Source organism: Microtus pennsylvanicus, chromosome 21 (genome assembly GCF_037038515.1).
Source record: "Microtus pennsylvanicus isolate mMicPen1 chromosome 21, mMicPen1.hap1, whole genome shotgun sequence".
In the NCBI taxonomy this organism is placed as follows: Eukaryota; Metazoa; Chordata; class Mammalia; order Rodentia; family Cricetidae; genus Microtus; species Microtus pennsylvanicus.
The window spans coordinates 9,195,135-9,218,158 of NC_134599.1; the positions used below are offsets into that span (position 1 = coordinate 9,195,135).

The window sequence follows — 23,024 nt, forward strand, 5'->3', positions numbered from 1 at the left end:
ATTAGATCCCCTAGAACTATAGTTATAGATATTTGTGAGCCACTCTCTTGACGATGGCATCTGAGCCAGGGTGCTCTATGAGAACAAGTGTTCCTGATCATTGAGTTATCTCTCTAGCCCTGTTCTTATCAGTATACCCATAGATTAGTGGTTCTCTCAACCCTCACCAAAGAAGCTCGTCTTTCCAGGACGTGATGACACAAAGAACCACAGCTGGTCAGTGTACAGAGAGTAAGAGACTGTGGGGTGATGGACACTAAGTGGGACATCTATCTCACATCCTCTCCATGGAAGGCTCAGGAATCTTCACCGAAGAAGGGGTGGACACTGTAAAAGCCACAGGTAGCCGACATCCACAGCAAAGGGGTACATGCCGGACAGGGGCTATTGCACACATAAACTCATGGTGGTTGTGACTCCAGGCAGAAGACAAGATCAAGGCAGCCGAAATCCCAGCCTGGAGAGGGACTCACGAAGCCACACCCCTGATTAGCGATTGGCAAATGATGGCCATTAGTGCAGGGAGAGTTTTCATCATAGATGTGGTCACCAGGAGGCTTTCTGCGTTCCAAGGATGGTCCTAAAATCCATGCACCGACAAGCAACACAAAGTCGATTCATTAGACTTTAAAAAAAACAAACATGGAGCTGTGAAGATGTAGCGGATGAATTGCAGCGAAGGAACGAGGGAGATTTGATCCAAATGCTTTATATGCATGTGAAAATGCATTATATGCATGTATGGACTCCTCAGACAATGAGACACAACATCTCAATGAGAACCTTCACTGTTGGGATGGGGGGAAGAGAAGAAGAGGAAAGGAACTGACCCTGGGAGTAGTTGTGAAAACCTTTGGAAAAGGCCCTTGGAGGGACCGTCTTTACCCCTTCAGTCAAGCCCTTCCCTTAACGGAAACATCCCAAACACGCCTTCCTGTGAACCACGTCGGTCTCATTTAGACTGAAAGCCCGCTGACATTCATTACCCTAAAACCGCATTTCAAGAGATTTCTACTCACCTGGAGCTAAACACGTGGGGCCCAGCCCTGCCCAAATACACACTATGCTTTCTTCTTTCTCTTTCGACCAGAAGAAACATCATTCTGCTGCTGGAAACCGACGTGTCTGTGTTCAAAGCGCCTGTTCCCTGAGACCTTCGAAGGAAATGGGGCCGGTTTGGGGACTTTCGTTCACGCGTGCAGACACACATGTGTAAGTGCATACAAACACACAGGCGCACAGTCCGTAAAGCTAAACACACCACGGACCAGCCAAAACCCACCACTCAGTAGACACTGTCTCCTTTCTGGAACTTCTGGGGCTGTGGACAATGTCCTGTCACTGAGCGTGTGTGTAGCTTGAACTGGCAATAAATTGAGGCACTAATCCTGAGGCTCGACAGCACATGCAGAATCAGGGAAGGATAGCTCCACAGACGACACGTGTGTAAATCACATTTATTTTCATAGCACATTTAAATAACGTTTCAGCCCTGGGGATTTTCGGTCAAGTAATGAAGCCTCAGCCAATGAGAGTGCGCGACGTCGCTGCGAGGGTCACAGCCCCTCCCAGCTCAGGAAGAAAGCCTGTGATTTATATGGATGTCATCCGCGGTATCAGGGCTCCCTTGCCTTTGCCCAAAACGTTGCTGTGCACTGAATTAGAGGTGAGATTTATCTGCAAAATAAACAAAGAAAAGCCCGCGTTTTCTCGCTTAATCACACCCATCCAGACATCATGCACCCACACGCATGCCCCGGCTCGTACACACTCCTCTCTAAATGCACACACACGGCACAGACCTGTTTGCTTGAGTCAGGATGGAGAACCAGCCCCGTAAAAGACTACCACGTGCGACCTGGTGAAGATCTGCCTTAAACAGTTCCCCCACCCCAGGTGGCAACCCCCTGGGGTGCCCAGGCCTTGGAGGTGTGGACATCAGCATGGGACCAGCCTCGGGTGCCTGAGGCCTGCCATACACATGGAGGAGACAAAGCAAATCCCTTCCACACCTGTCAAGATAGAGGTGTGATTCCGACCCATTTTCTGTCTTGCTTCAAGGGAAAATCTGAGTTCACCCTTCCCAGTATCCTTGGAACGGTGGCACAGTGGTCACACTCCTTGTTCAGGGGAACTGAAAAGCAAAGCCCTCTGCTGACAGCTTTATCTCTCTCTCAAGCCTATTTCTCTCTGCACCCTCTTTGGCTCCTTTTGCTCACCCCCTCCCTTGCCATTCTTCCTTTCTTCTTTCCTTCTTCTCTTCCTTCTTCCCTCCCTGTTTCCTTCCCTTGTTTCTCTCCCCTCCCTCCTGCTTCCTTTCCCTTCCTCCTCTCTCTTTTCTTTCCCACTTTCTTCCCTTCCTCTCCTGCTAGCTATTTACTCTCTCAAGTCTCTGTATATGTTTTGACTTGAAGCCACTTTGTTCCTATACACACGTGAAGGTTGCTATTGGCATCAGATACGCAAAAGCTACACCTTAGTGGGGCGACCCCAGCTAACATGTGACGGACTGTGCAAACATCTGGATAGGCAGCAAGTCAATCTATAACGGCCAGACCATTCAATGCATCCCATAAACACTGAGGCTCACACCTCTATGGGGTTCTACAGTTAGCAAAACTCATTGAGGTCCTGTGTGCGGTCACAGCTGGACTTCACACAGACCTATGTGACTGGAGACTACAGCAGTCCTTCTGTTGGGACAGTGGTTCCTGCATTGAGACCCTTACCACGTGCCTCAAGATCCCTGGAGCCATCAACATCAGGAAGCCTCATGGTTTGCTGCTGACAACCATGGCTTGGCTAGGCACCGCTGGATAATGGATAGCTGACGGCAAGGCTGCTCACTGATCAGTTCCCATGGAATCGGCCTGGAGTCCAGGTCAGGATTCCCCGACACTACCTGGTATTTCTAAATGAGGTCATTTTTCAGAAATGCATAGTCCATTCTGATGTCAAAGGACTGGCTTTTAATTTTATTTTTACTTTAGAAAAAGTCAAGGATGAGGCTGGCCACAAATGTATTCCCTAGGCAAAAACGACCTTGAACTTTTGGTCTTCCTCTCTCCATTCCCTGTGCTGGGATTGCAGGTGTGTGCCCCTGTGCCTGGTGTATACGGTGCTGGAGATCTGATCCGGGACCTCACGCATGTTAAGGAAGCCCTCTACCAACTGCATTTGGTCCCAGCCCCAAAGGTGGACCTTCCGTGACTTTGATGGAGTGGAAAGATGGTCTAGAGTCAACCACCAAATGTTTCCTGCGACTTATAGGGGAGTTGAGACCTTTTCCCATTTAGGTTCGGATCACAGATTTGGCTTGAAGAATTGTCAGCCCAGATTCTCCACTGACCTCTGGTCGGCACACCAAAGGACGCCGCTGACAATCTATGTCTGGCTATAAATATCCCTGTTTCTCACCAGTTTAATCTCTCAAGTGTGTCCTGAAGTTGCACAATATAGCCAGGTTTGTCACAAGGAGAAACTTTAAATTTACAAAAACAAAATGATTGCCCCAAATTAATAGTTTAAAAGTAAAAGGGGCATTTAAAGAAATTAAGAAAGCGGCATTGCTTGGCAGGACTGCAGGAGAGGGTCAGCTTGCCCCTAAAAATAGGGTTACCAGCTGTGGGGTTTGCAGCAGCCTGCTGGCGTATGCTACTGTCCTGACCTAATTATTAATAGCCCGCCTTTGCCCTCACGACTGTCCCAGTTTGGATGTTAAATTATGTAGTCACCCTACCTAGGAGCTATTAAAAAAAAAAGTCCAGTAGAAATGGGTTTTATTATTTTAAAGGATTCGGAAACAACCTAAAAATGGAGGAAAGAGGAAGAGGAGAACCGGAACCGTGCAGTCTGCTCGGTTGCTCGGACACAGAAGACTCGACGGGAAGATCGTATCAATTTTGCTCGTGTAGTTCTCATTATGAGCCAATAATGTGGATGAGAACTAATTTTATTATCACCACCAGTCTGCAATAAAGCTAATGCACGATGTAATTCGTTGAGCTGTAAGGCTTAGGTGCGGATTAGCTCCAGTGCCCTCTTGGCTGGAGAGGAAGGCCCATCACCGGCCATTTTGACTCCAGAGAGGTTGGTGGGGTGGGGGGGGGGTGCGGATCTAGGTAGAAGAGAATGCCACCCCAGATTCCCAATAGTGTGAGGGTCAAATCCACAGTGACAGGCAGCTGGAGACACATCGTCCTACATGGCGTGTGTGTCACACAGAGGACCAGATTGCTGCGCTCCCCCCCCCAGTGCTGGCCTTGGAGGGAAAATGATGTGTTTTCTCAGGGCTCAGTCTTACTCCGTGCATATCCACTACCCTCTTGAGGGCACAGGATTTTAACCGCCTTCATTGTAGCTATCTAAGTCACGCAGGCAGGGCCTACATTCCCAGCACAAAAGCAAAGAACCCAGAACCTGCCACCTGGGCTTTGACAGCTCCGCTGTGTCCCCGAAAACTTGACTCAGGTCCCAAACCCCACTGGGGCCTTCTCTGTCTCCTCCCTTGACCACAGAGGCACACAGGGTCAATTCCTCCCACCCAGCTGACCTCCATCCCTGCCACCCAGCTGACCTCCATCCCTGCCCCATGCTCAGTGTCCTCAATGACAACTGCAAACCCTAGCCCTCCTCCTACACGAGCTCCCAGGGCCAGCAGTGATGCCTTCCCTGTAAACCCTGGTCCCAGCACAGTGTGTCATACCCAGCACTCCTGAAAAACAAAATAAGGATGATAATAGATATTGCGTATTTATTAAACACTTAGTACATACACATGGATATGCATAAACATACATGCATATTGCAATATTTTATTTTAAATTATAATGAAAACACGTCATAAATTTATATTAAATTTTATGTGACATACATTCACTTTGTTGTGCAAATTGCTCTCTAGATGATTTTCATCTTGCACACCCTACAGCGAGGTATGCTTATACGCTAAGGAAGCATTTATCTCATCCCAATCTCATACTGTTGGTGGTAGAGACAATTATTCTCATCTAGAGACAAGATAATAGGTATCCATTTCAAGGTCACCTAGGAAACCGTCGGTAGCCATCTTTGAGACTCTTACATCCTTGCAATCTTCCAATAAGTAAAAGCGCATCAGCTTGCAGGTTTATAGAAATTACAGGTCCTTGTTTCACCTCCTGTCTGGCTTCCTTCTTTTAAAGGTGCTCGCGGAAGCTGGAGAGATGGTGCCTTGTGTGAAGTGCTTGTCACAGAAGCAGCATGAAAGCCATCCGTGAGGGCATGTGCCTGTAACCCCGTAGACAGGAGGATCCTGGGACTCGCTAAGCGTGGGGTTTTAGCAAAGAAAGGCACACCGTCTCAGGGGAGCGAGTCTTGCTGTTTTGTAGATGAGGAAAGTAAGGACAGGAGGAAGTTAGATCTGGGAGAGCAGGGCTTGCCTGACCGTGCCCCTGAAGCCCAACAGTCGTCTCTTTCCTTCCTGGTTCACTTGTGTGCCAACAACACTTCACATAAAGTTGGGTCGGTCCACTGGTGTCTCTGCTCTGTGGTTCTCGCGCCCGCAGGGCCCCATTCTATTCCAGCCCCCAGGGCCAAGCTTTCCTTTCCTTGACTCTCCTAGACACATACCCCCCAACATTCTACAAGGCTCTCTTGGTCTCTACCAAATGAAGCCCGGGGATAGTCGGCACCGACTCGGAACTTCAACTTTGGGAACAGAATCGCTGTGATGTAAAAAAAAAAAAAAAAAAAAAAAAAAAAAATGAAAATTTTGATTACCATGATGCCAGACTGCATTGAACTGGACCCCGGCGCGTGGCATCAGCGGGGACAGCCTCCATCTCGTGGAAGGGGACCCTCATCCTGACTCTGAACACCGTGAAGTACAACTTTCTTTTGCTTTCTCTCAGAGAAAATTTCAAAGTGACAACGGAAGCGAATGGAAACTGTTGGCCTTTCCTGATCAATTACAAAACGGCGCAGGCTCTTTACTCCTGGGTGGTGGTCCGCTGGGACAGTTGGCAGTCGAGCGGAAAGCAGGAGGCTCATCTGGAGGATTCCACAACGCTGGCCTCCGTGCACGGAGCATTTCCATTGCCCAGTCTGTTTCTCTGCCAGATTTTTAAACATATGCCATAGAGTTGATACCTGCACCCTCTAAGAGCCTCGCTCAGATCGCGGCTCCTTCAGAACACGGACTTCTCAGAGCTGCTGCACTGAGGAGGCCACCGCCTGCGTTGTGAGCCCTCAGCCCTGTCCGCCGAAGCAAGTGCATGGCTGAAGTCATTGTGAAAGAACTTAACTGTAGGGGACACCCCGTGTATTACTCAGTAGTCTGTCACTGTCACAAAATACGGAGGCAGCTGACTTATAAAGAGGAAAAGAAATTAATTACATTGCTCATAGCTTTGAAGTCTCCAGTCTTTGACTGGGTGGCCCCATTGTTTAATTAGTGTCTCATGACAGGGACATGTAGCGGCAAAGGGCTCACCTCAGGAGGGGGTGGTGGGGAGGAACACTGATCATTGGGCTCTCGTTTCCATACTTGTAGAAAGGTAAATCTTCATTCTGCATGTAAAGAGAATTCCATTCTCGTTTTATGAAAACACACGTACATCATAGACGCACATAGGAAGTACTGACTCATTACAGCGACTTGCAGCTTCTGTGCACTGAAAAACATTATGTGAATTTAATGAGGCGTTATGGGTTATTGGGAACTTGGGGTTTTGTTTTTAATCTTTAGAAAAAGATTTTATTTTATGGGTGTGTGTTGCCTGCATGCAAATCCATCAAGTGCATGCAATGCTCATGGAGGCCACAAGAGGGCATCAGATCCCATGGCGGCCAGAGGAGGGCATAGGATCCCCTGGAACTGGGATGAGAGACAGTTGGGAACCCCCTTGTGTGCGCTGGGAATCAAACCCAGGTCCTGTAGAAGAGCAGCCAATGTCCCTAACCACTGAGCCATCCTTGCTTTTGTATTTTGAGACAGTGTCTTGTGTAGCTCAGGCTGACCTCAAATTCCCCATGTGACCAAGGACGACCTTGAATTTCTGATGCCTCCAACCTCCTGAGCACTGGGATCCCAGGGGTGCGCTACCATGCCCAGTTTATTTAACGCTGGAGCTCAAGCTCGGGGATTTGTGTGTTGAGTCAGTCCGAGGGTTACACAAGACAGATGTTCCACGGTGCTTACCCCTGCCCAGGGTAGTTGCTATTATTGATTAATTGCATTTAAGATTTGAAAAGATTTAGAAGTGAAGAAGTGACTCACCGAGAAAGCACTGCACCACTCCCCGTCTTCCAGTCGGTGAAACTGGAGCTCCAATGCAGGGCTTTCCAACCCCGCGGCCTTTTCTGTCAACCACTTCTTTGTCTAACCTGCCTGACACCCCAATTCAAATGTGCTTTCCTGAGCGGTGATCACCCCTAAACAGGGGCCATAGAAAGGCCCCTCCTGCAGCTTTTGGCGACCGTCACTGAAGTGAGATTCAACGATGTAGCAGACATGCGCCCTTCACTTCACTATGGCTACTGCCCTGCGCCCAAAGTGATGGGGAACGGTGGCGACAAGGTGGGTGCCCTGCCCTTCAAGGCGCTTCCAGATAGGCAGCAGTTGTTGGGGCTATGATCACAGAAGAAAGCAGCCAAACAAGAGGGTGCTTTTGGAAGGAAATCCCATGCAAGGACCCGTTTTATGAAAACCAACTGCTATTCTCAGGGCGGCTGCCACCCAGCTCCTTTGCCACGCGCACCCACCATGCCTTCTCCAATCCCATACAGGAGAGATTATCGTGCCCACCTTACAGGAAGGAAGACTGAGGCCGAGAGAGGTCAAGAAGCCTGCCCAAGGTTAGCATCACCCAACCAGCGCATGACAGACTCCAAAGCTCTTTTCCACCCTGTGCCTTCCCCTGGATATCCAAGCTCTCCATCGGCCTCGATACCTGTTCTTGGAAAGCGAGGAGGGAATGTGAGACTCTCCTTCCCTTGATAACTCGTGTCAGCTACAGCTGGCACCCTGTGGGGTCAGGCACCACTGCCGGGCTGCCCATGCCTCTCTCCTGCCTAAGTCCTTGGAACCTTCCTGACTTTGCATTAACCTCCCAGGCTAAGTACAGCGCCCAGGGCCCCTTGAGAGGCTCACCCTTTCCGCTCCTGTGCTGCGCTGGCTCCTTGTTCTCTGTCGCTCTGTTTGTGTGATGTCCTGCTCCCCTTTCCCTCCTCTGTCGCTGCAGCCTCTGGGGACGTCTCCCCTCCTTCCTTGTGGTCAGGGTGCTTCCTCTTTACAGACACTGCTCCATACAGTGAGTACTGCCCATGCGCACCCCTCCTGGGCCTGGCGTTCCCCCGCCAATTGAACTAAATTGACTGTCATCATCATAGGAGGGTGTGGAAGAAGGAAATGCCCTCTTTTTTAAAGTAAGATTTTGCAATTAAATATTAAATTAGCAGCATTTAGAAATCAATCAGAGTACTCCTTTTTGATATTGTGGATTTATCTGATCAATTCATTCTCCATATCTTTATCCCCCCCCCCCCCCCCCCCCCCCCCCGGAGAGAGGATTTCTTTGTGTATCACTGGCTGTCCTTGAACTGGCTTTGTAGATTAAGCTGGCTTTGAACTCACGGAAATCCTCCTACCTCTGCTTCCCGAGTGCTGGGATTAAAGGTGTGAGCCGCCACCACCCAGCAGGATCGGTAATTATTTAAATGAACGGATCTCAGGGGAAAAAATAAAGAATGGCTTAATTATTACATGTGATAATAAATCTTTGAAATTAAAACAGCCCTCTGTCCAACCGATTTACAGAGAATATTTTTATGGACAAAAGAAACTGCTTAATAATGTGCCACCTGAAAAATAATTTTTCAAAGCCGTTCATTTTCTTGAAGGTGAAAGGACTTCTCTCCAATGTAATACTTGCTTTCAGTTTTTAAATCTTATGCTAGCGTTGATGTACTTTCACACTGCGGTAGCTCGCCGTTTGAAAAGGGGCCTGAGAGAAAGCAGTCAATGCAGGAAGCAAGGACTCTCCTCTCTCCTCCCTATGAACCTAGCGCCAGGTTCATAAATAAATCAAGATTATGCTAATGACTAGGGCGGAACACGAGTCTAACTTTGACGATTCCACGGAATGGACACCAGGGGGCACTACAGGACCACGTTTTGCAATTTCAGGCGCCATTTCTTCTCCCACCTCAAATTGGACAATCATTCCTTGAAAAAAAGAAAAACCATTAACCTTCTGAGCGCCAGACGTTATTTTGTTCGCTATAATCGTTATCCTACCACCACAAAGCTTAACTAGGAAGGCTTACCAAGTTATTTTAAAGAACAATGTGCTTTTAAAGAGACCATTTGGTTTCCTCTTCTTGCTGCTTTGTGTAGGACATCAAGGGATGTGTGTGTGTGTGTACGCGCGCACGTGTGCGTGCGTGTGTGTGTGTGTGTGTGTGTGTGTGTGTGTGTGTGTGTGTGTGTTATTTACAAGGGAAGAAACCATTTAGGGAATGTAGCATTTAAACTGCTGCGCTTACTCCGCATAGCCTCAGTGTTTAAGGCATTATCTTAGTTTGTACCCTGGTAACACAGCTTTCGTGCATCCCCTAATCCAATCAGTACATATCTGTGGAAACCCTTCATGCTGGGCCCCTATGCTAGGCTCTGGATGCACCATACTCCCGAGCCGCATTCCTTGCCGGGGCTCTCACCCAAACCAAGGAGCCAATTCTCTTTACCTAAGCACAAAATTCCGTAAGTAAAAAATGATTTAATTTTTTTTCTTTCTACTGTCCCTAGAAATACATGCTTAAAATGAAACAGGAAAATCGCAGTTTTCTGCACGTTACTGTCTCAGACTAAACAAAGCAGGGCAGCTGAGCTGCATGCCAAGTGACTGGATTTCTATTGATCACAGAAAATGGATGCTCGTGGATAGGAGGATTGTGCTTTTCTTTTCCAAATCCCACGTCCATCAAAATGAATGACTGAAATTTAGCAAGAGGCTGAGGAACTAATGTCATCTCACAGATGTTCTCTGGACCCAGCTGGCCAATGCTGGCACCCAGGGCTGAGAAAAAAAAAAACGGGACAAAGGAAGAGCTTCCCCTCCCCCTCATCCAGTCCCAGTGGTTTCCACAAATAAGCATGTATAGTCACGTGGAGACCCTAGTATATTCTTTCATTGCATGGTCACAGTGACCCCACGAGATATTCCCATTTCCCACAGGACAGCCTGAGGCTTGAGTCCTTGCCCATAGTCTCACAACAGTTCCCAAAACCAAGTCTTCTTGCCTCCAAAGATCAAAAAGTACTGAACCCTTCAGTATCACTCACTGAACAGCTACCAGCTGACAATTCCATGTTTGGATTGGCGATACACCTAGCCGATCCACTGATGATATGTGTGCCCAAGCCCATCCCAACTTCTTCCCGTGCCGTGGCTGGGTGGCATAGCCCAGCCTCCCTCCAGGTAAGGCTCAACAAAGGCTTCTAGCCAGCGGAATATGAGCAGGCTTGCCTATCTCCTGCAAGATCCTCTATCTGTGTCACCTGATGCAGACCCAGCAGCAAGCTTTGCAGCCCTTCGGCCAATGGGACCACAGCGTGAAAGCCACCAGGTCCTCGAGGTGCTGTGTGAGAGGTGCCCACCCAACACTGAAAATCCCGCAGGGAGGTCCACGAGCCAAGTATGATTTCTGGGTGTGTGCTAAGCCACTGAGGTTGACTGGGGCCTCTCTCAGCCAGCACTTACTAAGTGATAGACTAGGAAAGACTGTGGCTTCCATTTAAAACATGGAAATTTGGCCACTGGGCTCCTGGCGTCTCCTCCAGTTCTGTGTAGTAGCAATCTCTGTGTGCTGGGAAGGAACTGTCAAAGCCAGGAATGTCCTCCTCACCTGAACAAGCCCTGGGATCCTGTGATATTCTTCTAACCCACGGCAGCCCCAGCCCCTCACCGCTCACGTTTACAGATAAGAGCAAGCCGTCTCTGCTCCAAGGCTCTTTGCCCACAGTTTTATATACCCAAGCCTCCTTTGTTAGCACACGACACCCCTCCCCTGTGTTCTGGACAGCTACAAACAGACACACACTGCCTTCAACTTCAGCAGCTCTGTGACAAACGCAAATGGCAGGGTGGCTGCTGAGGGCTCTGCTTGGCTTGCCATAGCCTCTCCTGCCCCCTTTGTGCCCACATAGGGGTCTTCATGGGAATTTAGACCCATAAACTTCTTCCATCAAGAGGGGGTGCTGGGGATAGACCTGGATCTTAAGAAAATTCTTAAGAAGAAAATGGAGCCAGACCGTGGTAGCTCAAACCTTTAATCCCAGCACTCAGGACTCTGTGAGTTCAAGGCCAGCCTGGTCTATAGAGTTCCAGGACAGCCAGGGCTGTTACAGAAAAACCTTGTCTCAAGAAGGAAGGAGGAGAGGGAGGGAGGAATAGAGGGAGGGAGGGAGGAAGGGATAAAGAAAGGGAGGGAGGGAGGGAGGGAGGGAGGGAGGGAGGGAGGGAGGGAGGGAGGGAGGGAGGAAGAAGGCAAAGAGGATGAAGAAGAACAGGAAAGTACAGGCTTGGCTCTGTGAAAAGGTGAAAAGTCCCGTCTTTCTGGAGGACGCCACTCGACGTCTGGCGTCTGCACATCGCTATACTTGAAAGGCACATATGCTAACTCACCCCCGTGGTTCACGCGTGAACTCACCAAATGAGGAGGATGCTGGAGTAAAAGAAGCAGCGCTGAGACACAGACCCCAAACCACCAGAGAGGAGAGAACGTGTCGGTCATTTCCCTGACTCCAGCTGAGTACCCTTTGCCCTTCTGGCTTGCCAGGGCAGTTCAGGGAAAAACCGTATCTGCCAGCTCACAAGTGCGGTGCCCTGAGAACTGGGGTGGAGGTGGATGCCAGTCCCTCCCTGTCTATGGCCTCACGGTGCCCTGCCAGAGGTTTGTGAATCACATAAGCATTTCTAGAAAGAAAATAGAAAAAGTAGGAGTTGAAACTGGGTTTTGAGGAACCGGGACAAGGATGCAGATATAAAACCAAGGACTCGGTTATATACGGCAGAGGTATTGGGTTATGAGAGAGGAGGAGGGAGGGGAGGATGGGGATGGCTATGGAGTAGGGGCACACTATTCTTAACATTACGGTAAATGTGGTTAATGAATAGAGGGGAACTGTTTGGGACTAACCACTATTCCTCCCCTTCAATAAAAGATTCCTCTGACCTCAGGAAGAGCTGGAAAGTGGCTTGAAAGCCTGCCCTAGGTGAGGTTGTTCCAAATACCACATCTTCCATCTTCCTTCTAGAATTGAGAGTTGGGGGCAGATCCTTGCTCCCTTTCCCTATGGCCCTCCGACTTATATTTCCGAAGCCTATGACCTACAGAACTCTAAGCACTAAGGAACAGCTGGGAACCACAGTGAGCACCGTTCTAAGGGATTAACACCTGACTCGCGATACATCACCATCTCTTCCAAGGGCAAAAGCCTTGCAAGGTTAATGATGAAGCAAATGAATGCAAAGTTAACAAATAAAAGCGTTCTACCACTATCCAAGATGAAATAAGGTTAATTAAAGTAGTTTTTAAAATCTCAGCAGGGCCAGCGTTCCAGGGAATGGGTGAGTCAGGCCCCCACGTTCGCATCATTAGGGGACTTAACGGATCCAGGCAGACACAGAGGCGGCACTCGCGTTCGCGAAGGTCAAAAACTAGTTGGCTTTATTTTTGCAATCCTGTTTTGTTTTCCACACACAGCTGCACTGTTACACATAAAATTTAATGCCCCGAGTATTGTTTGCTGATTTCTATTTATGAAGGCTGAACTATCACGCTACAAGAACAGTAACTAAGTTTAGCCATTCACAGATGGACAATCCTTCACAGGTACTTAGGCATGGAGATCTATGGGGCCCGGCACTACGTCATTTTCTGTGGTTTGACGCACAGCCTATAAGCGCACAATTGAGTACAAAATGGCCGTGTCTCTGTGGCGCAGCTGCGGCTTTGATGGATCATGAGACGACACGGCGACCATTTCTAATTTTGAAAATGTAAGCTTTTCTGGAGTAAATTAACCTAATCACGCAGCACGAGTAAATTAATGTCAGTTCATTACCTAATTGCAAAAATAATATTAACCTGAAGAATCTAAATCTACTTGTGACATATACTCAATTTTTATAGTGTGCCATTGACAGTGTTTCTGGGTTACATGCGCCCTCCTCTGTGGCGGCGGTCTCTGCTACTTGGAAATCCTGAGGCCGAGAACACAAATGCACAGTGACCACGTGGCAGAAAGGTTGGCTGCGGCGGCCATCAGACTATGCTGTAATTTGGGCACCATTGGATAGAGAATTTCTGCAAATTTCCTCCCTAGGCCATAAGGGGGCTTTTTCCCAAAACAGGCCTGCAGCTTCCAGCCCTGGCTTCCCCAGCCTGCCGTGGGAGGATCAGACACTGTGGGCACTGTCCACTGCCTTGCGGCACCCTGGGCACTGGTCCCATGATTCCCTGAGATGGGAGGAGACTTTGAGATGGGGAAGGGAGGCCCTGAGCTCACAAAACTTCCCCTGGGCCTCGTTGCTTTCCAAGTTGGAAAACTGATGTAGCAACCTTGAGAAAGGCAAAGAGACCACAGAGCGCGCCAGCTGTTTGTTTTCCTGTTGACCAAGGAGTCTCCAAATTCAGACTGGAAGCCCTCCAAGGGATGAAGTCCACAGCCCTGAGGCCGCAACTGCCTCTGCCCGGGCCTCCTCCCCAGGTTGAGCTTCTGCTTGCTGAGTGCGGGGCCCTGTGATAAGTGGTTTTTACTGCATGGAACAAGCCAAGGCCCCAGACGGAAGAGCTCAAAGGACGGAAAGTCCAGGGACCTTACTGTGCTTCTTGCTGGTGACTTCCCAGAGCACCCAGCGGGGTTAGGGACTCTGGCTAAGGCCCTGGGAAGCTCTCAGCCAAATTTATCCTGTTTTAAACATTTACCACATGCTCTATCGCAATTGTGGTTTTATCTTTAAATCGTGAATCTTAATCTCCTTGGGTCTATGGCAGCTTCCCACTATATATGTCAAATAGATTTTTCTTAGCATACGGCTATACAGTTCGTATGCCAATCTAGGCGAAAATGACCATTTAAAATCCCTAATTACCACTTATCATGGTTTTCTGTGACTGGCTGCTTTTGCCACTAAAACATTTAAAATAGAATTATTTTTCTAATTATCAAATGTTCATATCTCTTTTATGAAAAAAGGGTATAATTTTTAAAATTTATACTCTCATCACTTTAAGTCTGGGTATATTTCTTTTTCTTCGTCAGTCACACGCGGTGGCAGCAGGCCCTTGTCATTTACTTTGAAGCAGGAATATTTTCCCATATTGAGTTACCATTAATTCAACTCTGGCAAAGAGTTGTAAACAGGACTTTGACGGCAGCCCACCCTCGACCCTGCTGTAACTAAGGATCTTGCTAAACATCTTGAGTACCGTTCCCGTAAACTTGTTTCTGTGTTAAGTCTTGGCCGTGTCGCTCTTTTCCTATGTGGGCTGGATTCCCCGGGGGTGGAATTACTAGGTCAAAGCATAGGAAGAACACTCGGGCTGCTGACTTCTTCTGCAGGATTGCTTTAGTCTAATAGATACTGATCAATGGATATTCCTGCCATCCATGGAGGGCGGGGCCTGCCATCAGTGGAGGGCGGGGCCTGGCTCTTAGTGTTCTCAGTCCTTCTACAGGCTTACAAGTTTGTTATCTTGCCCACACTATGGACGCCTCTGCTGGTAAAAAGAGTGCCACAGCCAGGGGTCGGAGGACTTTCGACTGCAAATCTGGAGACCTGAGCTTGAATTCAGTCTCTTATTACACAGTTCTGTGACTTCTCAGAAAAACCTTATTAGCAAGAAAACTGGGAACACTGACTACCCCCAGGGGATAAATAATGTAAAAAAAAAAACTTTTAATATGTCTTAATTGGGGTTTTATTGCTGCGATGAAACACCACAACCAAAGTGAGCTGGGGAGGAAAGGGTTTATTTGGCTCACTCTTTCACATCATCAAAGAAAGTCAGGAGAGGAACTCCAATAGGGCAGGAACCTAGAGGAGCTGATGCAGGAGTCACAGAGGAAACTCTGTCTACTGGTTTGCTCCCCATTGCTTGCTGAGCCTGCTTTCTTACAGAACCCAGGACCACCAGGCTAAGGGTGGCATCACCCACAATGGGCTGGGTCCTCCCCCGTCTGTCATTAATTAAGACCATGCCCTGCAGGCTGGCTTACAGCCCTATCTTCTGCAGACATTTTCCCAGTGGGGGTTCCCTCCTCTTTGATGACTCTAGATTGTGTCGAAGTGACATAAAACTAGTCAGCAAACGTGAGTGTGTCTTATCACCATGAGGCACCTACCACCCATTGCTGTCAGTGTGTATGAAACAGGAGAAACTGGGCATGTAAGTTGTAAACCAAAAAAAGGAAAAAAAATGGATCTTTGTGAAGGTTCTGATTTGAAGTCACCTTTTAAACACTAAGAGAAAGGCTATTTTCATATCCATATCTCTGAAGTCTCTAATTTCACACTAACAAACCATGCCATTATCCGGGCACCTGTTTTGATGCAGGAGAGCCTGCCTGACTTTAGCCTAGGGAATGGCTGTTTTCTTGAACTGCTCGGTCTCTGTCAAGACTCTGCACTGTTGTGAAGGGTGGGCTCTGGACAATTTGAATGAGAATGGCATCAAATGAAGACACTTTCCGCATTTAACTGCCACAACTCACTACGAAAATGTCCCTTGCCTGTCATACCAACAGTGCTTCCTGCCCCACCCACTGTGTTCATCCCCATCCCTTCCCTACCCTGCTCCCCCACCCACTGTGTCTGTTCCCATCCCTTCCCTACCCTGCTCCCCCATCACTGTGTCCATCCCCATCCCTTTCCTCCTCCTACCCACTGTGTCCGCCTCCATCTCCATCCCTGCCCTGTTCCCCCACCCACTGTGTCCGTCTCCTCCAAGGGCTTCCCAGCTTCTGTGTCTTCCCCAGTGACCCAGCTGAAGCTCCACTGAGTTCCGAGGCTTGCTCTGACCCACCCCCATCATCTCCAAGTGTAGGTGACCTTCCCCATCTAAGCTGTGAAACCTTCCAGAAGATTCTCCCTCTGCCTTGGAGCTCTGTGTATACTTTTGACCCCAAGCTTCTTGCCCCTGAGGTTGATGCATGTTGGTTTCTCAGAAACCCTCGCTGGGGAAATTTTCTCTGGACTTTGTCCCTCTTGGCAAGAGGGGGGGATGGAGGGTAGGTCAGTGCCTCCAGCCACATTTTCTGGGGACTATTTCCCCTCATTAATCCTGCTGTCAAGATTAAGAATAGCTCGCAACCCACCAGCACAGGCTAACTCGGACAGTTTCATTCTTTCTTTCTCCCCGCCTCACCCTGTTCCTCTGGAATCACCGTCCACCCTCCCTGCTAAATATACATCACCTTTCTGACCGCACGTCACACTTTAAAAACAAAACGCTTACAAGAGGCTGCCTTAGGCACAAGCATTAAAATCTCCAAGGAAAATTAAAAGTTAGGAAAGCAACAGCGTCAACTTCACATTTTGGACAGGGAACACTCAATTTTGCTTTAAATATATTGGAATTCTAGCAGTATCCAAAGGCCCAGAGGTTTAATGAGGGTGTGGTGTGTGCAGGAAACAGACACTCATCCGAATTATGCAAGTCAAAGACATAGGCTAGAAGTTAGGGGGTTGGCCATACCAGCCCTTCCAACCTGGTAGACACGAGCACTTAAAAAGAAGTTTATTTATAAAAGGTAACCCTGTTTTTAAGATTTCAGACTACAGAATCGCTACTTGAGGGTTAAATCCTCTGTTCCTCGCAATGCCTAATTCCAGCTCTCTGAAGGAATATAAAGATTATGACATATGTGTCTACAACTGGGGCATGAGGCCCTGGGCAATGACCCAAAACAACTTTCCTCAGACTTCCAGCACAGTTCCAGAGAGAGTTGTTGGCAACCAGCCTGAGAGAGGCTGAGAAGGCGCTCAGCAACGGGCCAAATATAACCTCCTTCCAGAATGAGGTCAAAGTTGTTTGCAGTAGCTGAGGATGTAAAGAGAAAGTCAGAGTTCTGACCAATCAGTAGGCAAAGGCAGGGTTGGCCCCTCCAAGCCAACCACAGGTTTATCTGCTCCGCTAGCAATTGGGTCTTAGGAATATGTAGGTGAGAGACCGCAACTCTACCCTTGTTCCCACCACCGCCTAAGGAAGTCATTCCACAGTCCAGAAGTTTCAATGACAAACTTCCTTTCCCGCCATTTTGCATCCACTTCCATCTTGCCTTCCTCGGGTTTTAGAATTGCCTCGCAGCTGCTAAAAAAACAAAATCCTAGGACCTAAGTTTAGGCTGTGAAGAGCTCCCAGCACCGTGCTCTCTGCATTTGAGGGGGGCAGGTGACACCCTGCACTCAGATTCAGGTCTGTGGTGGTTGCGTCTCACCCTGCTTCCTCCATCCCTCCATTCTGTCTTCTCAGCGTATACAAATCCAGATAGGATGAACAGACACACACACACACACACACACAGAGAGAGAGAGAGAGAGAGAGAGAGAGAGAGACAGAGACAGAGACAGAGACACAGAGACACAGAGACAGAGAGGAGGAGAGGAGGTAACAGTCCACCAAGACAGCCCCAGGGGTGAGATAAACCCTGCTTCAGACTCCAGTTCTTTGTGGTAAGCCAGATTTAGGGGCTGAGCTAGCAGGGTGCACCCTCCCTGGGCAGGAGACCTTGCGTCTGGCTTCCAAAGCCGTTGAGCCTAAACAAGTGAAAGGGGAAGACGTTGGTCTTCTTGACCACCAGGGATTCCTTTGCTGACAGAGCAAATGAGATAAACCATGAAAGGATTTTGGAAATAATAAATTGTAAGAAAATGTGAGATCACAGCATATTTAAGGGGTGATGTGCCGTCTCTTCTAAGCAAAAGTTGGGCAAAACTACCACTAGCATTTTAATTCAAAATTCAAAAGGAAGACTTAAAATCAAACTGAAGCCAGTCTACGGGATAGGTGACACTGTTCTGCAAATGACCCAGAGGCTCCTACAAGTCTGACTTAGGCCGTGGATTCCATGAGCAATGGCCACGGAGCGGAGTGGACTCCGTGGGGCGATGGCTGTGGAGAGGAGGGTTGAAGGACAGAATAGTAACTCGGTCCAGGACTCAGGCAGATAGTCAGGACCCTACATCCGCTTACCTCTCCCTCAGGGGTTCTGGAAATCACACACTGAGCAGAGGACTCCAGCGTGCCCACCTCCCTGAATGCCCTCAGTCCGTGGGCTGAGTTACAGCCATAGCACTTTGGCTCACAACACAGTAAGGCCCATCTTCTAAACTACAGTGGCTTAGCTTTTAAATTAAGCTTCACCAGGAATTTAGCACTCTTCGGAGGTTTTTTTTGTTTTTAATTACCTAATTATCCAATTCCCTCAGTCTTTTTTCTGCTGCTGATAGTGCAATACCAACAGACTGGGCAAATTATAAAGAAAAGAAGTTTAGTTCTTAGTTCTAGCCCGGGGTTGAGGGGCTGCATCTGGTGATGGCCTTCTTCCTGAGTCCTGAGATGCGGCAAGGTATTTCACAGGAGAGAGTGAGCAAGACCTGGCCAAACTGTTTGGTCAAAAGCATCACCCCAGACCCCTTTATACAAAGAGTCTGGAATATTATAGTTGGGGGGCCTCATCCCAGCCCCCTGGCAACCATCTTTAGAATACAGGAACTTCCATTTCAAGCCCCCTCCGCCTGGGAGTTGCGTTGGTTCAAACTCCACCTCTGAGAAACCACGCCAAACGGTGACCCCTCCCCAGGGAAGGTCAAGACCACTCCCACAGGCTACTTAAACTGCCCCCTACCCCAGAGAATGAACTCATGGTCTCCCTTTCTCTCTCTGTTTCCCTCACCATGCTTTCCTGGTGCCACCCAGGAGGATTGCATTAAACATGGGCATCTTTTATTTGGTTTAATCTGGTCTGATTGGAATTATTTGTGTCGGTGGAGAGGCTCGTTTTAAAAAAAACCTAACACAAACTTGCTCATAGGAGACACACGTTCAAGATAAGCATTTGCTGTCTTAATCATAGGATTGAGAGACGCTAACTCACGCAGGCAGAGCCTTCCTCATCCCTTACGGTTCCCAACCCCAGCCTCCCTTCTGAGGGCGCAAACCAGAGTCAGCCACGGCGGTGGCTCACAGACAAGGTCTAAGCCCACGTTAAGTAACATTTTATACCGTGAATAAACTTCTAGCATAATGGCTGAGTGGGTTAAAATGGCTGACGTTACAGCTAAGGTCTCACTCTGATCCAGTCATTTACTCTCCCTAAAACCTAAGTAATTTAATCTCCTCTTTCTGCTTTGGTTTAAGATGTAGGGAAGGGCCTCAGAGGGTTTCGCTGGGCAATAAAACTAACCGTGAAGCCCGTTTCCAGCCCGTAGTGCTGCGTAAATGCTTAACGATTTCCTATAATGACAGCAGGGCCTGGGACATTTTACTTTTAAGTAGAATATTTTCATTTGAGTTATAGCGTGTAGTACTCTAGATGTCAAATCTTGATGGGTGGCTGAAATAAGGATCCTTTTTTTTTCTAGACCTGATTATTTAATAATTTTTCCTTCATTTCCAAAAAATACATCCAATTAAATACATCCAAAACCCGCAGAAGAAGCCCATGATGGCCTCTCTAAAGAGAAGGATCTCCGTCAGACACAGTGACTAATCTTGTCATCAGTTTTGTTCATGCATTCTGCTTGGGAGGAAAAACATTCAGTTGAACTTCTGTTTTTCTAACTCGATTTAATTGAGAAAAATCATAGCTTTCCAGTATAGCAAGTCCTGACCAGAGTCTCGGGGGCAGGATGGGGCACTCACCTTCCAGAACAGGCAGGCGTTCTGCTCTCTGGAGCAGACGAGAGATTTGGTCACATGTGTTCATCCTCCATGAAGCTGGCCCATGCTTCCTAACAGCCATGACTAAAGAGAAGAAAGGCAGGGCAGCCTTTAGAAGGAATGTCTTCAACTTATTTTGTTGTTATGAAAATGTGGCCATGGTACCTTGAACAACTTTCCAAATGCCTCCTTGAACACGTCCGTGTGTTTGAGGGAACACGTCCGTGTGTTTGAGGTCCACCCTGCTGTCGGTTCCAGTCTCTCTACACTTTTCAGGTAGCTGGTCCTCCAAGGAGTTTTTCCTCCTCTCAAACACAGAGGACGGCCACTCCCTTCCCACTGGCCCTCATCCCACACGGCAGCTACATTGTGTGGGATGCCGGGGCTGCTCGTATTATCCAGGCACCACTGCTTGAGTCGGAATCACTTGCTCCACTTACCGGATGAGGAAATGGTGCTCGGTGGAGTTGTCACCCTAAGCCACACTGCAGGACCATCCACGTCCACACTCTCCAGGAAACAGATTGGGCAGCCAAGCAAAACGTTCCCACCTGCACATCCAGCACTCAGTGGGCCCAGGCTGGACCCAGCTGCCAGGATTTTCAGTTCTCAGGTGTATTCTGTCCTGGTCTTTAAGGATTGTTTTTTAAAACTGCCTGTATGCTGTGCACCACAGAGGCCCGAGGAGGGGGTCAGACCCCCTGGAATTAGAGTTACAGCTGTGAGTCGCGGAATAGGTGTTGAGAACTGAACCCTGGTTCATCTCTCCAGCTTTTCCCACACTCTCGGTCTTTTGTTTTGCTTTACTATTTTCTTTTATCACTTTTCTTTTCATTTTTGTTTTGTTTTATTCAATATTGCTGTTGTTGTTATTTTGAGACAAGGGCTCACTGTGTAGCCCTGGCTGTTCTAGAACTCATTATATCGACCAGGCTGGCCTCAAACTCACAGAGATTCCACTACCTCTGCCTCCTAAGTGCTGGGATTGAAGGCGTGCGCCATCACTCCCTATCAGGGGCCTTGAGTACCAGCCTCAGTACCCCCTCAGAGCTCAGAATTGTAGGAGAGAGATGCCGCTTGTTCATCCCGGCCACCCAGAACCAAAATAATCACACAGAAACTATTAATTAAAACACTGCTTGGCCCATTAGCTTTAGCTTCTTATTGGCTAACTCTTATATTAATTTAACCCACTTCCATTAATTTGTATCTCACCACATGGCAGTGGCTTACAGGCAAAGATTTGACACATCTGACTCAGGTCTGACTCCGGCAGCTCCATGGCGTCTCTCTGACTCTGCCTTCCTCCTCCCAGCATTCAGTCCAGTCCCCTCCACCCACCCCATCCTGCTCACCTAAGTTATGCCTTATCAACAGGCCAAGACAGTTTCTTTATTCATTAACCAATAAAAGCAACACATAGACAGAAGGACCTTCCACACCACAGAATAGAATGTCTATGGCATTCTGTGGTAAGATCTGAGGGTAAAAAATTTAACTCAAGTACATTGCTGCTACATGCTTTTTATTCCTTTGCAAGAAGAAGAGGAGGAGGAGGAGGAGGAAGAGGAGGAGGAGGAGGAGGAGGGAGAAGGAGGAGGAGGACAGGTGATCTCCGTGAGGTTTCTAGCTTTTACAGACAGAGTTAGAAAATTCCATAGACAAGGACAATGATAATATGCTTATCAAAGTAACAAAAAGAGCAGGTAGGACCTGATAAAGGAACAGGTGACACAACCCAGGAAAGAGCCAGCATCCAAGGGACAATTCCTGACATTCCAAACCATTAGATAAAGTTACTAGACATCCCTGAACCCTGGATTCACCCATTTTCCTCATCTCTTTTGTAATAACCAGCTTTGGGGACGCCCAGATTTGTTTGTTAGCAAAGGTGGGGCATGCTGCCTTTCTACCCCATGCCTGTCTTCTCTAGAGATTTCTATGTGGCCTGTTAGCAGGTAATTTTGTGGGGGACAACTCTATGTAAATTTAACTATTAGAACAATTTAACTGTTAGTTGCTCTAAGGCTTCCTGGTGTGGGGGAATGGAGCAAGGTCATCCCATTGCCCCTGCAGGAGAAGTTACACTGCTGAGGTGTTTCGGGAATGAATGCCATTTTGAAAGGAGAATCATGGTCTCACAAGGTTTCCACAGATATGAACGTGACTTTTCCAAAAGACAAATGTTCCTGCAGATTTGCAAAATGGGTAATTCCATGTGGACATGGACTATACACTTTCCATGACTCTGCCTATTGGTCTGTCAGCTGTGCATTCACTGTATAGTCTTGTGGGCTCCAGCAACATTCGGCTGATTTTTATTATTTTATGTGTATGAGTATTTTACCTGTATGTATATACGTATGATGGATGCATTGTATGTATCCCATGCATGCAGTGCCGCTGGCGGCCTCTAGAGGGAGATAGTTACAGACGGTTGTAAGCCACCCTGGGAATGGAACCTGGGACCTCTGGAAGAACAGCCAGTAGTACTCTTAAGTGCTAAGCTACCTACCTCTTCAGTTCCCCCACTCCCAGTCTTTAAAAATAGCCTACAATCGTCGATGTAGCTCTTGGTAATAAAATACCTACATCATTTAAAATGTGTCAGTGACCCAGAATGGCAGTGTATTCAGAAGGCAAGGCCAGCTCTTTAGTGTGTCACTGTGCACTCCAGCAAGGGTGCAGAATATCTGCATTTGCAAGACTGTGTGTCAGGGGTCAGAGACAGTGACAAACTGGTCTGACTGGTCCTGTGAACACCAAGTAGTTTCCTGCCTGATGAACCTAATAATCTCACAGATTTTTATTCTTCTATTTCACAGTATGGGTCAAGAAGAAGAAAAAAGTGAAGTTGATCAAAGACAATGATTCTTCTACTACTACCCTGTAGATGGATTTTAATTTGGGCCATCAGTTCACAAAAAAACAACACAGAGACTTGTTATTAATTATCAAAGCTCAGCCTATAGCTTAGGCTTCTTTCACTAGCTCTTGTAAATTAAGCTAACCCATTTCTCTTCATCTATGTGCTGCTACATGACTCATGGCTTTTACCTCTCCTCCTGCATATTCTCTCTCTCTCTCTCTCTCTC

At 47.9% G+C, this 23,024-nt stretch overlaps 1 long non-coding RNA gene across 1 annotated transcript in view; it reads right to left on the minus strand.

Annotated features, from left to right (window-relative positions):
- Nucleotides 1-1,586: 1,586 nt before the first annotated feature.
- Nucleotides 1,587-23,024, minus strand: part of LOC142839500 (uncharacterized) — a 43,501-nt gene continuing 22,063 nt past the window's right edge. The window contains exons 2-3 of the long non-coding RNA XR_012908769.1: nt 19,912-20,013; nt 1,587-1,677 (exon numbers count right to left, since the gene is read on the minus strand). This is a non-coding gene — a long non-coding RNA (uncharacterized LOC142839500). The remainder of the gene's footprint in view (nt 1,678-19,911; nt 20,014-23,024) is intronic.